Source organism: Helianthus annuus, chromosome 10 (assembly GCF_002127325.2).
Source record: "Helianthus annuus cultivar XRQ/B chromosome 10, HanXRQr2.0-SUNRISE, whole genome shotgun sequence".
Taxonomy (NCBI): Eukaryota; Viridiplantae; Streptophyta; class Magnoliopsida; order Asterales; family Asteraceae; genus Helianthus; species Helianthus annuus.
The window spans coordinates 54858501-54871080 of record NC_035442.2 but is presented as its reverse complement, the minus strand read 5'-3'; positions in this window follow the sequence as shown (position 1 = coordinate 54871080).

Below are 12580 nucleotides of genomic sequence, written 5' to 3'. Positions count from 1 at the left end.
TTGATTTTCGACTTATCCAACCCCACCCTTAAATTTCCATGAAGCCCTGGAAATTTTCTCCCTGTTCTTTTGCAGAACTTGCTTGTTCTTACATTAAGCAAGGCCAACTGACGCAAGATTTCCATCTCTTCTAAGTCAGTGGGATCAAAATGTTGCAGATCATTCAGCTCAAAACACAAATTATCTGACATCTGGTTTTCAGTATTTGCTGTGAAAGCATAATTTGTAGAGTGAGAATCAGAGTTGGCAAAGTTACCCCCAGCAGTTATGTCAATAAAGTGATCATAACTCTGATCCTTACTGCTACTGCCAGATTCTTCTTGACCAAACAGAGTTGTGCTGCCGAATGAATAGTCATCCGCAACTTTACCAGACTCTTGCAACCTCCTTTTTTGGTTCAACTCCCTTTCATAGGTCAGGAGTCTACCATGGAGTTGGGTCAGGGTCAGATCTTTGAATTCAGCTGAATTCCTGGTGACAAAAGCAATTGTGTCCTATTTTTCTGGCAATGATCTAAGGAACCTGCTATTTTGGGTTGCATTCGGAAATGTAACCTTAACAAGCCTTAGTTCACAGATGAGACAACTGAAACGTTCAAATTGTTGGGTTAGTGACTCCCCTTTGATGTGACAAAACGTTTCATACTGCTGATTCAGAATTTCCCTATTGTTTTCGATAACCTCCTCCGTTCCTCCGAACGGTTCCTTCAATGCATCCCACAATTCTTTTGCACTGTTACAATGTAACAGTCCAGCATAGATTTCGTTGGGGAGTGCAGAGGCTATGATGCTAAACGCTTTGGCATCCAGTTCAAACTTCTAAAAATCCAATTCAGTGTAATTTTCAGTTGGTTTAGGAACGGACTTTTTGGCGTCCTCTGCGCTTGGCACCATAGGAACATGAGGACCGAAAACAACAGACCTCCAACATCCAGTGTTTTGTTGAGCAAGGATGTGACACATCCTTCGCTCCCAGATGTGGTACTCATTTCTTTTCAGCATAGGTGGTTTAAACAAAGAGCCAATGTTATTTTTATCATCTTGTGATTGCGACATCTTTCCGGTTGTTTTACAGGCACTGATTAATCAACTTTATCGGTGATTAAACCTTACTCTGTTTTTCAACACAACGAACAAACGATCAGTATGAACAATTTCGAGCTGAACTATTTACGTCAAGATGATTGTTAGATTAAGTTTGACTGTCCTAGCTCTGATACCAAGTGTTAGGATCTGAGTTTGGATTAATTGTGATTTGTGTTTGAATTTAAATGAACAAATGGAAGAGTAGTGCAGCGGAATTTAATGGAAGCAAACTTTTCACAATCAAACAGAAGAAATGCTATCAATTATACATTTTCAAACACTGAATCAAATGATTAAATTTATTTTTAAACTCTGATTACAATGCGTGTATGATATGCAAACTCCCCCTCAGCCCGAGCTCAGTGTTTGTTCGTGCAGAAAGAAGATGGTGAAAGAGCTAAACAGAACAGTACAGAGTACTGTTCTATTTATAGGCACTTGCAAACCACTGAGCATCAAAGCTGACGTCACCATGAAAGTGACATCTAACCTCCTAACAAACTCTAACCTCTGATCTATACAAACACTGCTATGCTAACTACTGATATTACATTTTAATACATAAAACAGACTCAAACTGCTGCTGCATCCTTCCACTGCTGTGAACCCAGCAGTTCTTGTTATGATCAGCAATGCTTGAACAACGGCAGTAGATTGAGCAGCAGAGCTTTAGTTCTTCTATCAGACTTTGTCTTGATCAGCAGTTGTAGGTCAGCAGTTTGCATGATCACCAGATAAGAGGTCAGCAGATGTTGAAACCACTTTCAAGGGGAGAGACTTGCAACCAAACATCTGCTTATTCTGAATCTACTGCTGTGATCCAGTTTTGGCTTTTATTATCTGTTCCTTTGGTAGGGTTCAATCCCAACACGAATCCTTTCCCCTAGTCAGCGACTTATGGGAACCAACTCTTACGAATCAGTCGGGACATAAAACAGTGGCAATTGACTATAGTGTGGTATGGTGTGTAGCTGTCAGCACGAGTAGTGCCTTAGGACGTGACACAGAATATGAAAAGATGGACCTGGTTGGTGAAAGATCGCAGGGCTCCGTTACAAGCAACGACATTAGAGGCAACAGTCACGACGACATCAAGGTACTCGAAATCGTAGCGTACAATATGGAAATGAAGGTTCCTACGACATGGATTGACCGTTGTTAGATCAAGATGACAACAACCAAGGGGACGACGGCAATACTGGAAATCCTTGTAACGAAAAAAACAACACGGGAAAATGATGCTCATGGAAGGGCATTTAGGATTGGCGTGGGCGACGCCAGGACTATAACAACATCGTGGCCTGCACGTTCTTGGTAACTAATCGCTTCGTCTCTGTTCTGTCCAACCCTGATAATTCTCGAAACCGAATTTGTTGTGGGATCAGCTGATGGCAAGTTAATTGAAACTTCATATGTTCGTTGGGATGCAAACTCGACCTTGTGCGACAAGTATTCGACATCGACCTTCTTTCTACTATCTTTGATGGTTTCGACACAGTAGTTAGTGTGGATCGGTTATCCAGATATCGTGCAGATACACCCAGTGAGGAGAAAATTTCGCGTATCCCTTTCCCTAGTGGAGAATCGTCGTCTGACCTAAGGTGTCAGAGTGGTGTAGAGGTTAGCATCATTTCAGCAATGAAGACCCAGAAGTATCTACGGAGGGATTACCCCGCTACGTTAACAACCGTTACTGATGTTAAGGTTAAGGAAAAGAGGATCGAGGATCCACCAATCGTTCGAGATTCCTCTCGGTGTACTACCCAGGGAACTTTCAGGTTTACTTCTACAACTGAATGGGTAGAATCCCAGTTTGATCTCACGCCATAAGCAGCCCTGATTACTCGTACTCTTACCGTCTTGCACCAGGAGGGTTGCAAAAGCTGTCTAATCAACTACAAGAACTGTTGAACAGGATTTTTGTCGGACCTAGCTTTTCGCTTTGGGGATCCCCAATTATATCCATGAAGATAAGCCTTCTCTTATGTGTACTGATTATTGAGAACTCAACAAGGCGACAGTCGAGAACCCTTTGCCACGACCATGTATTGACAACCTGTCAACCAGTTGCGAGGGTCAAGCTCCCATTAGAGGATTGACTAACGGATGAACTATCATTAGATGGAAGTTCACGGGAGAATGTTCCTAAAACGTCATATCAAACGCAATGCGGCCATTGAGATTTTGTATTCCATGACCTTTGGTTAATCAACACACCAGCAGCTTTATGGATCACATGAATCGACCGGGTTTATTGATGACGTTTTGAATCATTTCCAGGAGAAACGAACATCATGGGCGGCATTTGTATCTTATTTTAGAGCTCCTCAGGGAGGAGCCACTCCGCGCGAAGTCTTGTTAAATGTGACTTCTAGATTTGAGAAGTACATTTTTGGTCATGTAATCAACGAAGTGGAGAAATACACGTGGATCTCGCTAAGATCCATTTCATTAGAAACTGATCGACACCAAAGAGTCTTTTGGGGATAAGGCAATTTCTTGGTTTCGCTAGAGACTATCACATATTCATCGTGGGATTTTCGAGGATTACGCAGCTTTAATCTCTTTAGCACAGCAGGGTGTTGTGTATTCGTGGGAGACATGTTAGTGCATTATGTCTATTGACTTCGTCTTGTATCATGTAATGAGATAGGATAGGATATACAGTGCACGAGGATCGAGAAATAGATTTTAGTGGTTTAGGATGTGATTCCGCTCGAAATGGATCAAGACCATTTCAAGCGAAATCAGAAACACCTGATTCCGCTTGAAATGGCTTTGGTACCTTTCAAGCGAAATCAACACGAATATAAATAGTGCACTTGTCTATTTCATTTGGCACGGAATCTGGAATTTGTAACGAAGTGCTGCCAAATTGTTCTTAGGTTGTAATTAGTGTTAAATCAATATAAGAGGCATTATAATTACATTGAGCGTCCGTTTCACTGATTCCGCCTTTGAATCGGATTAACAACTCTTCTGAATGACTCGTTCGGGTCAAACAGCGATCCTACAAGTGGTATCAGAGCTCAGGAAGAAGAGTTTAGCTTGATATCATCAGTTTTCTAACTTCTACAGATTCTTTTTCAATCTGAACAAGTTTTCACGGTTAAAATCGGCCAAATTTTTCTCAAACTGTGTAAAAGTATGTTTTAACAAAGACTTGAAAGAATCAGACTAAAATTCGCATTAAAAGTGGCAAAAATGGACTGAAATTGTGATTCCGCTCGAACGAACTTTGGGGTTTCGCTTGAAATTGATTAGTTAATTCCGCTTCAAAACATGGTTCCGCTTGAAAATATTACCTGATTTCGCTCCAGTTTACTATTCCGCTTGAAATTTCCGAGTGACATAAGTGATTCCTCTCCATATACAGTACTGATTCCGCTTCAAATAGTAGAAAGGGCTATTCTGCTTGAAATTGATTAGTTGCTATTCCGCTCGAAAATAGCATTTTATTCCGCTCCAAACCTGCTATTCCGCTTGAAGTAATTTTCTGATTTCGCTCTAACTGTGATTCCGCTTGAAAAACAGTCCTGATCTTGCTTGAATCAAGTATTCCGCTTGAAAATTTTGTTCTGATTCCGCTCCAAAGTGGTAACTTGGTGGTTTCGCTTGAAGTGTCATTGGTTTGTCAAGAGATTTCGCTTGAAGTCTTATTCCGCTTCAACAAGAGATTTTGCTTGAGTTTCTTATTCCGCTCGAAAGTGAACTTTTTCACGTCAAGATCATTTCACGACAACTGAGTGTCAGTTTATCTCAGATTATCTGATATTGTTTAAACTGATTGTATTTGTTTGATTCTCAGTCTCCAGGTAATTCAAGAATTTCAAGTCATGGCTAATGATGATACTGATAAATGGTGGAGATATGATTACGCGAGATGGGAAATCGGAAAATTCAGAGAACCATTCAAAGAAGCCCAAAGAGCCGAAAGATGGAATGATGAGTTGGAATGTTACATGGATCCACGGGGTAATCCAGTTTTTGACCCATCAAAAGTGGATTATGAAGCTGTAACAAAATTGCTTCCAAGTCAGGCTACTTTCAACACAAGAAGGTTATCTAATAAGGAATATTTGCCGGATTTGGTGAACAAGATAAGAGAAGTTTGTGAAGCAAGTTTACCAGAGGTGGTAGAAATGAAGAAGAGGAAAGAAGAAGAGTTGAAAAAGTCGGTTGAAGAAGTGAAGATTACTGCAAAGCTTGCTGCTGAAGAGGAACAGAAAGCTAAAGAAGAACAGAAGAAGAAAGAAGAACCGATGCTGAAAGAGACTGAGGTAAAGATTGAGAATTCGAAGTCTGCTAGTGATGAAGGTGCTGGTGATGAGAAGAAGGAAGAACTGAAACAAACAGAGACAGCTGAAAACACCGATGTTCCAATCACTGAGGTAAATTCTGAGTCTAAAGTCTTAAAACCGACTGAACAATGCAAGAAATGCATGGAAACATGCAGAACTTGTACTGAAAAAGATGACATCATAAAAACAAAAGATAATGAAATAGATAAACTTGAAAATGTTTTCATAACAAAATGTAAAGAAATGATTGACAAAGAAGAAATTTTGAAACTAAAAGTTGAAAAGCTAACACAGAAATGTCAAGGTCTTGAAAATGATAATGATGTTTATAGACAACTGTGTACTGCTAAATGTGTTGATTGTGTTGAAAAAGAAACTAAATTTCAAGATTTACAAAAATAGTATGATTCTTTAAAGTGGTCGAGTCAGAGAGTACAAGAAGCTTATGATACTTTGAAGAGCCAAGTCAAAATGTTTTGATCAAAGACTGTCTGAAACTTTAGTCACTAAAGAAATGTATGAAAGAAAGTTTAAAGAAAAGCAACTTGAATTAAACAAGTGTGTTGATGAAATTGCTAATCTTAAACAAGTTCTGGCTGAAAAAGAAAAGGTTGTTACAAAACTTCAAAGTTATCATAACTCTTCGTACATTCTCGAACGCATTTTCAACATCACACCAGATGACAAAGATACTGACAAGAACAAAAAGGGTATTGGTTCAGAATTTCATTAGGTACCACCACCATTGAGAAACAATTATACTTTCTATGATGAGGAAAAGGTGGCAAAAGGTCTGAACATAGTTGACCAATTACCTGAAAGTATCGATGTGACTTACACCAAATCTGATGAAGCTAATGATTCAGAGGTGGTAAGTAAGGTTGTTGATAGTGTTTTGAAAGATGAGTCTACAAAAGGTAAGTCTGAATCACAGGATGAAGATGAAGGAAATCTTTATGATGGATATCTGAAAAACACAAAATCCGAGAAAAATTTGAATGATGATTCAAAGGGATTGGTTTATACCATTATTGGATCAGACAAATTATTCTTAGATGTTGTATTCCCGATTCAGAATTTGATTTCAGAAAAGGTTGATATAGTTTTCAAAATGGTTGAGATTGAGAAGTCTGAAATTTCAAAGTTTGCTGGTAAAGGTCATAAAACTTTTTATAACAAACCGAGTTTTAAGAAGAAAAACATGAAGGCTGGTTTGGGTTATAAAAAGAAACAAAATTGGAAGAAAAATGAAACACAAAATGTTCAGGCAAAAACAAGTTTTGTTCAAGGAAAAAGTTTAGCAGAAGAGGAAAAACTCAAAATTGGACAACAGTCTAATGAGGAGTTTGATGCTAAGAAAAAAAAACAACAACAGGCCAAGGATGTTTCAAAGAAAGTGTGTTTTAAATGTGATCAAATTGGACATGTAGCACGAAAGTGTCCAAATCCAAAGCCTGTTGATGTTGAAAAACAAAAATCTAAGGATGTGAAACAAAGGTCAACCAGATTTGATTCGAAACAAACTTGGAGGTACAATACAAACAAGTTTGCTTCAAATCAAAATTGGAAATCAAACCCGAACAGGTTCGATTCAAGACAGACCTGGAATTCTCACACACCCAGATTTAGAACAACACAAAGTTGGAAAACATCAGTTGATATGACAAAACCTCAACAGTTTTGGAAACCAAATGTTGTTCAGAAACAAAGTGTTCAAAAATATTCACATTTTTACAAAAGAGGTACTCCAAAAGGACAGAAATGGAGTGTTAAGAAACAAGTGACTTTGGTAAAAGATGAAAAAGTTGAAGATAAAATTGATAATATTTTTGAGAAAAATGAAAGAAACTATCCAGTTTTACCTGGAAAGATTCATATTCAACTACCTGAGTCTAAACAGGCTTGGCTTGCGTTGATCAAATGATCAAATTGTTGTATGTGCAGGTGCTCAAGAAAACCAAAGATTGTGAGAATGCAAATTGGAGCAGCCTGGCACATGAAGAGGAGGAAGAGGTTGTTGGACCCTGGTTTGGTTAAACAGGGAGTTAAGTTTGAATGTTTTTCTGTTCATAAAAAAATGGTTGATTGAATATGCCGAAACCCTCACGGCGGAACAAACATGATTACTTTCACAAGATTGAAAAACGGTTTTCAAACTGTAAAAGATCAATGGGTTGTAAATCATGGGGGTAATTAGTACTTTATGATAGTTTTTTGCTAACTGTGCTAAATAGTAGTGTTATTTAAAAAAAAAATAAGAGCATGAAATGCAGAAAATGGATGGCGAGTCAAAGCTATCAGTATCGGGTTGTCAAATTTTCTTTAAAATGATTTTGCATTTTAGGGGGAGAAAAATTATCAGAAAATCCAAAAACATTAGAAAATTTGAAAAAAGCCAAAAACATGTTAAAATTCTAAAATTGAGTTTTTGCGTAAAAAGAGGAAATGGTAGTACATCAGTAGACAGTTACAGTATGCTAAAGAAATTTAATGATTAAACAGCGTTAAACAGTCTCACTGATGATATGCTGATAGGTTTTTATACATTTAGTAAACTTTTCGGGATATAAACCTAAATTCAAACTTACTTATTTTGTGGGGAACACTACTTGGATATATAGGTAACCCCTGAAATCTCGTTTGAAGGACCCCTCTTTCTGAAACACTAGATCTTTATACTCAGTGATATCTGGGGTATTATTCCGGGACTTCTGCTGAATGGAAGTTCTGCCTGGTCCTCGAATAATACTTTCCGCTTTGCTTGAAATATAGCACCACCCTCAGCATAAAAACGATGAACCATTGCAAAATGATAATCGTGTGCTGTTGAAACAAAAAGATCCTCTAAAGGGGTCACACCAAAAAGACAAAGTCGTCATCTCTCTGCGTATACGGAAGTATCGACCTGAGCTCTCACGGCCCTCGCATTTAACCCCTTACAGATATCATCTGTGGTATACTCACCTGTAAGACTGAATATTGGGATCTGGATATGGGAGTATATTCAAGAGGTGGGACACATGAATGAGTTTAAGTCTTAAAACACCTAATTCGTATCCTGAATCAGTTGAAATTTGTGTGAAAATTTAAGTGGATCAGTATATCGACAATCAAAGTGAATTGTTTAATTCTTAAAGTGTAATTAAGCTCAACGGTACTTGTGACTTGTCAAAACTGATATGATCCTCTGTCGCATACTTAAACAAAAATATTGTCTGTAAATATGTTTGTAAATATTTCTTTACTGCTTTATATTTTCAAAAAATTCAAAAAGATTTTTGATTCCGCTTTATTTTCGACAACTGATGTCTGAGATGCTGAGTTTCAAAATCTTAGTAAGCTGATTGTGTTTCTGTAAATAAAACAGGTTCATTAATTTGAAACTTGAAATTTCTATCAAAAATCAAAAACAGTTTGTGATATCTCCAAGGTCATTAGTTTGGAATTGGATGATTAACTGTTGTGGATTTGGATGCTTATATTGTTATAGAGCTAGTTTCCGATTTGACTCGATGAAACTGCCAAATTCATGAGAAATGTTTTAGAAAGATTGAATTGTCGGATTACGTTTCCTGGTACTCTAAAATGTTGTTACTTATAAATGTATGAGTGATTGCAGATAGTCCAGACTACGATCCTGAGAGCAGAGTCTAAGGGGGAGTCTGAAGACAAGCTTGAAGTTAGGGAGAGCTTGTAACTGGAAAGATATGTGACGATCCCTAAAAGCACGGAAGCTTGACAAAGAGAAGCTGATCAAAGAGAAAGATTGATGGATGCTTACAATGTTAGACAATTTGGAAAGAGCATGAAGACTGATCAAGACTGAAGAGGTGTCATGATAGAGATTAGACACTGAAGACTTCGTCAATATCCAAGGGGGAGTCTGTTAGTGCATTATGTCTATTGACTTCGTCTTATATCATGTAATGAGATAGGATAGGATATACAGTGCACGAGGATCGAGAAACAGATTTTAGTGGTTTAGGATGTGATTCCGCTCGAAATGGATCAAGACCATTTCAAGCGAAATCAGAAACACCTGATTCCGCTTGAAATCAACACGAGTATAAATAGTGCACTTGTCTATTTCATTTGGCACGGAATCTGGAATTTGTAACGAAGTGTTGCCAAATTGTTCTCAGGTTGTAATCATTGTTAAATCAATATAAGAGGCATTATAATTATATTGAGCATCCGTTTCATTGATTCCGCCTTTGAATCGGATTAACAACTCTTCTGAACGACTCATTCGGGTCAAACAGTGATCCTACAAGATAAAACAGGAGAACGTCTTTTCAGCTTTTGAAACCCAACTCTACGATGCACTGAGCATCGCTTCTATCCGAGGGTACTGATGATCTAGTGGTATACCATGATGGTTCGAATCAGAGTCCCAGTTGCGCGCCGATGCAACACGAGAAGGTGATGACTCACGTAATGGAGTTACGAAGAGGAGCTGCACGACACACAACCTGCAATGGAAACCGTGGTCTATGGATGTAAATTGGAGGCATTACTTAGACGGTACCAAATGCACTACTAGACCGATCACAAGGGCCTCCTGTGTACCCTTGTTTCGAAAGAGCTAAACATGTGATGGCATCACTAGATGGAACTTCTGAATGATCTCGATTGTGAAACCTGGACGCGTATGAACCTCGCAGCACGCCAGCGACTCTAACCTATCTGATCAGATTCGCCCTGTTCAAACCAAAGTATCGAAGGAAGAAAATTTTCAAGTTGGGTCCATGCGGGGAATGGAGGAATAACTTTTGGCAAATCGGATGATATTCGCTACTTCAGGGAGCGAATATGGGTCTCACTATTCAGCAATCCAAGGGAAACTGGTGTCGAGCGAAACACACCAGCCTCGATATTCCAGTCACCTGGATTTTTATCGAATATATTAGGATCTAAGGATCTTGTACTGGCGACTAGGCTTGAAGGCCTACACAGCGAAGCATGTGAACGACATTTGACTTGTACGAAAGTCAAGGTGGAACATCAGAAACCTTCTGGTTTGTGTCAGTAATCAAAAACATCCATTTGGAGATTGGAACAGACAGCCATGGATTTTGTCACTGGTTTACCTAAAATTCTAAACGGAAACGACATCACCTGGGTGATCGTTGATTATCTCATGTAACCAGTACACTTTCTTGCAATCAAGGAAACTGACGAGTGATCACAGCTCGTGAATATTCCTCTGAGAGAGGCGGTTTTTAGGCACGAGGTACCAACTCCTGCTACCTCTGATTTTGATTTATATGTGATTTATGACAGGCAATACACAACATTCGTGGCTCACGTCTAGACATGAACATTGCTTATCACCGTTGGACAAATGGTCAGAACAAGCGAACCATCCTGACACTTGAAGACATGCTGCGAGCATGTGTGTGATTGACTTAGTAAAAATTGGAAGGACACCTACATTTGGTTGAGTTTACTGCAACAACTACCATTCTAGTATTCAGAAAACTCTGTTTGAGGCATTGCTTAGACAGTGACGCTAATCTCCTTATTGGATTAAGGTGGGTGACAGCCCAATCACGGGTCCAGGATTTGTAGTCGAAACTCTTGGGAAGATTGCTTGGATCGGAAATCGTTTGGCGGCAATGCGTGATCGCCATGAAACCTGATAACTTAGGAAACACTGGGAGTTCGCTGTAGGCGATCGTATCATGTTGAAAGTCTCACCCTGGGAGGGTGTGGTATGCTTGGGAAGCGTGACAAGCTTAATATACGTTACATTGAGTCATTCAGAATTCTGGAAAGATCGGTCGCGTGGCCTACAAACTCGAGTTACCCCACGAATTGGGTAACGTGCACAATATCATTTATGTCTCGAATCTAAGGCAGTGTTTGATGAAACATTTGTGATGCCTTTATTAGACAAGTTGCAGTTGTCGAGGAGCCAATCAAAGACATAGACAAGGAAGTAAGGTTCGTTAACGTAGTCCAATTTCCAATCGAGAGAGTTCGCTCAAGACGTGGACCGGAGTTCACGTGGGAACGCAATGACCGGAGTAAGCTCTAGTATCCTCAGTTGTTCAAACGGTTGTATCAACTTCTGATATCATTGGCGAATTTCGGGATGAAATTCCCTTTCAAGTTGGGGATGATGTGGTACCGCGGAAAAATCCACAGTCATCCTGATTTAACACCTTGCCATTTTGGATTGCTTATCAAATTTCGGGACGAAATTTCTTTCAAGTTGGGGATGATGTGACAACCCGAGATTTTAAGACCTTTCCTTTACGCGTCACCTGTTTTACAATCCTGTTTTATATTTCGTTGTACGTTGTATCATGTATATTAATTGAGAATGATATTAGTTACTTTGTGGTTTTATGAGATTAGCATTTAATAAAATGACAAAAACCCTTTGCATCACCACAAAGATTGACGAAAGACTGCCTGATGGGCTTTGACGAAAGACTGCTTGCTGAACAATGAGATTCGTCTCCAGGGGGTTTTTCGCCGGTCAAAGCCCATGAAGGGCCCAACTCACTTTCTTTAGTATTTATGCATGCATACTCATCATATTTTGCAACCCTAGACGTTCCCCAACGGCAGTTCTCTCCTTTCGTAACTTCCCTCCTGTTGTGAAGCTTTTCTATTGTGATCAAACTATTCGGTATCTCGGTTAGTACCCCATCATTATTATTATGTGTGTGTTAGGATTACTTGATGTCGATTATATGATTTTATGTTGTGAGTATGTTCATGTTTGGTATCTAAACATTCACTGTTTCCAATCGGATAGAAGGATTGATTCACTGTTTTCATGTTGAGAATATGTTGGTAATTGATGTGTGTAAAATGCAACATATAAATTACATCAAATGGGGCATAAAACTAACCCTTTTTTAGTACTAATGTTGGAGAAAGTGTGCTTTTGTCTTCCTTTTGTATTTTCAGGATTAAATGAGCTCAAATGAACAAAAGAAGCAAAAATGCATCTAAATCTAACAATAATACAAGAAAAGGAATAAACGTGGCATGCTCGACCCCTCGACAGAAGACTGAACACGCCTCGTGCTCAATGAGCACGCGGGCGTGCCCAAGTGTCTGCAGAAAAGACAAAGTTGTAGAAGCTTCTATCACCCAACACGGGGTCGTGTCCAGCGGACACGGGTCCGTGGTCAACGCTAAGATTCGCAGAATCTAAGCAAATCTTGATAGTACAGA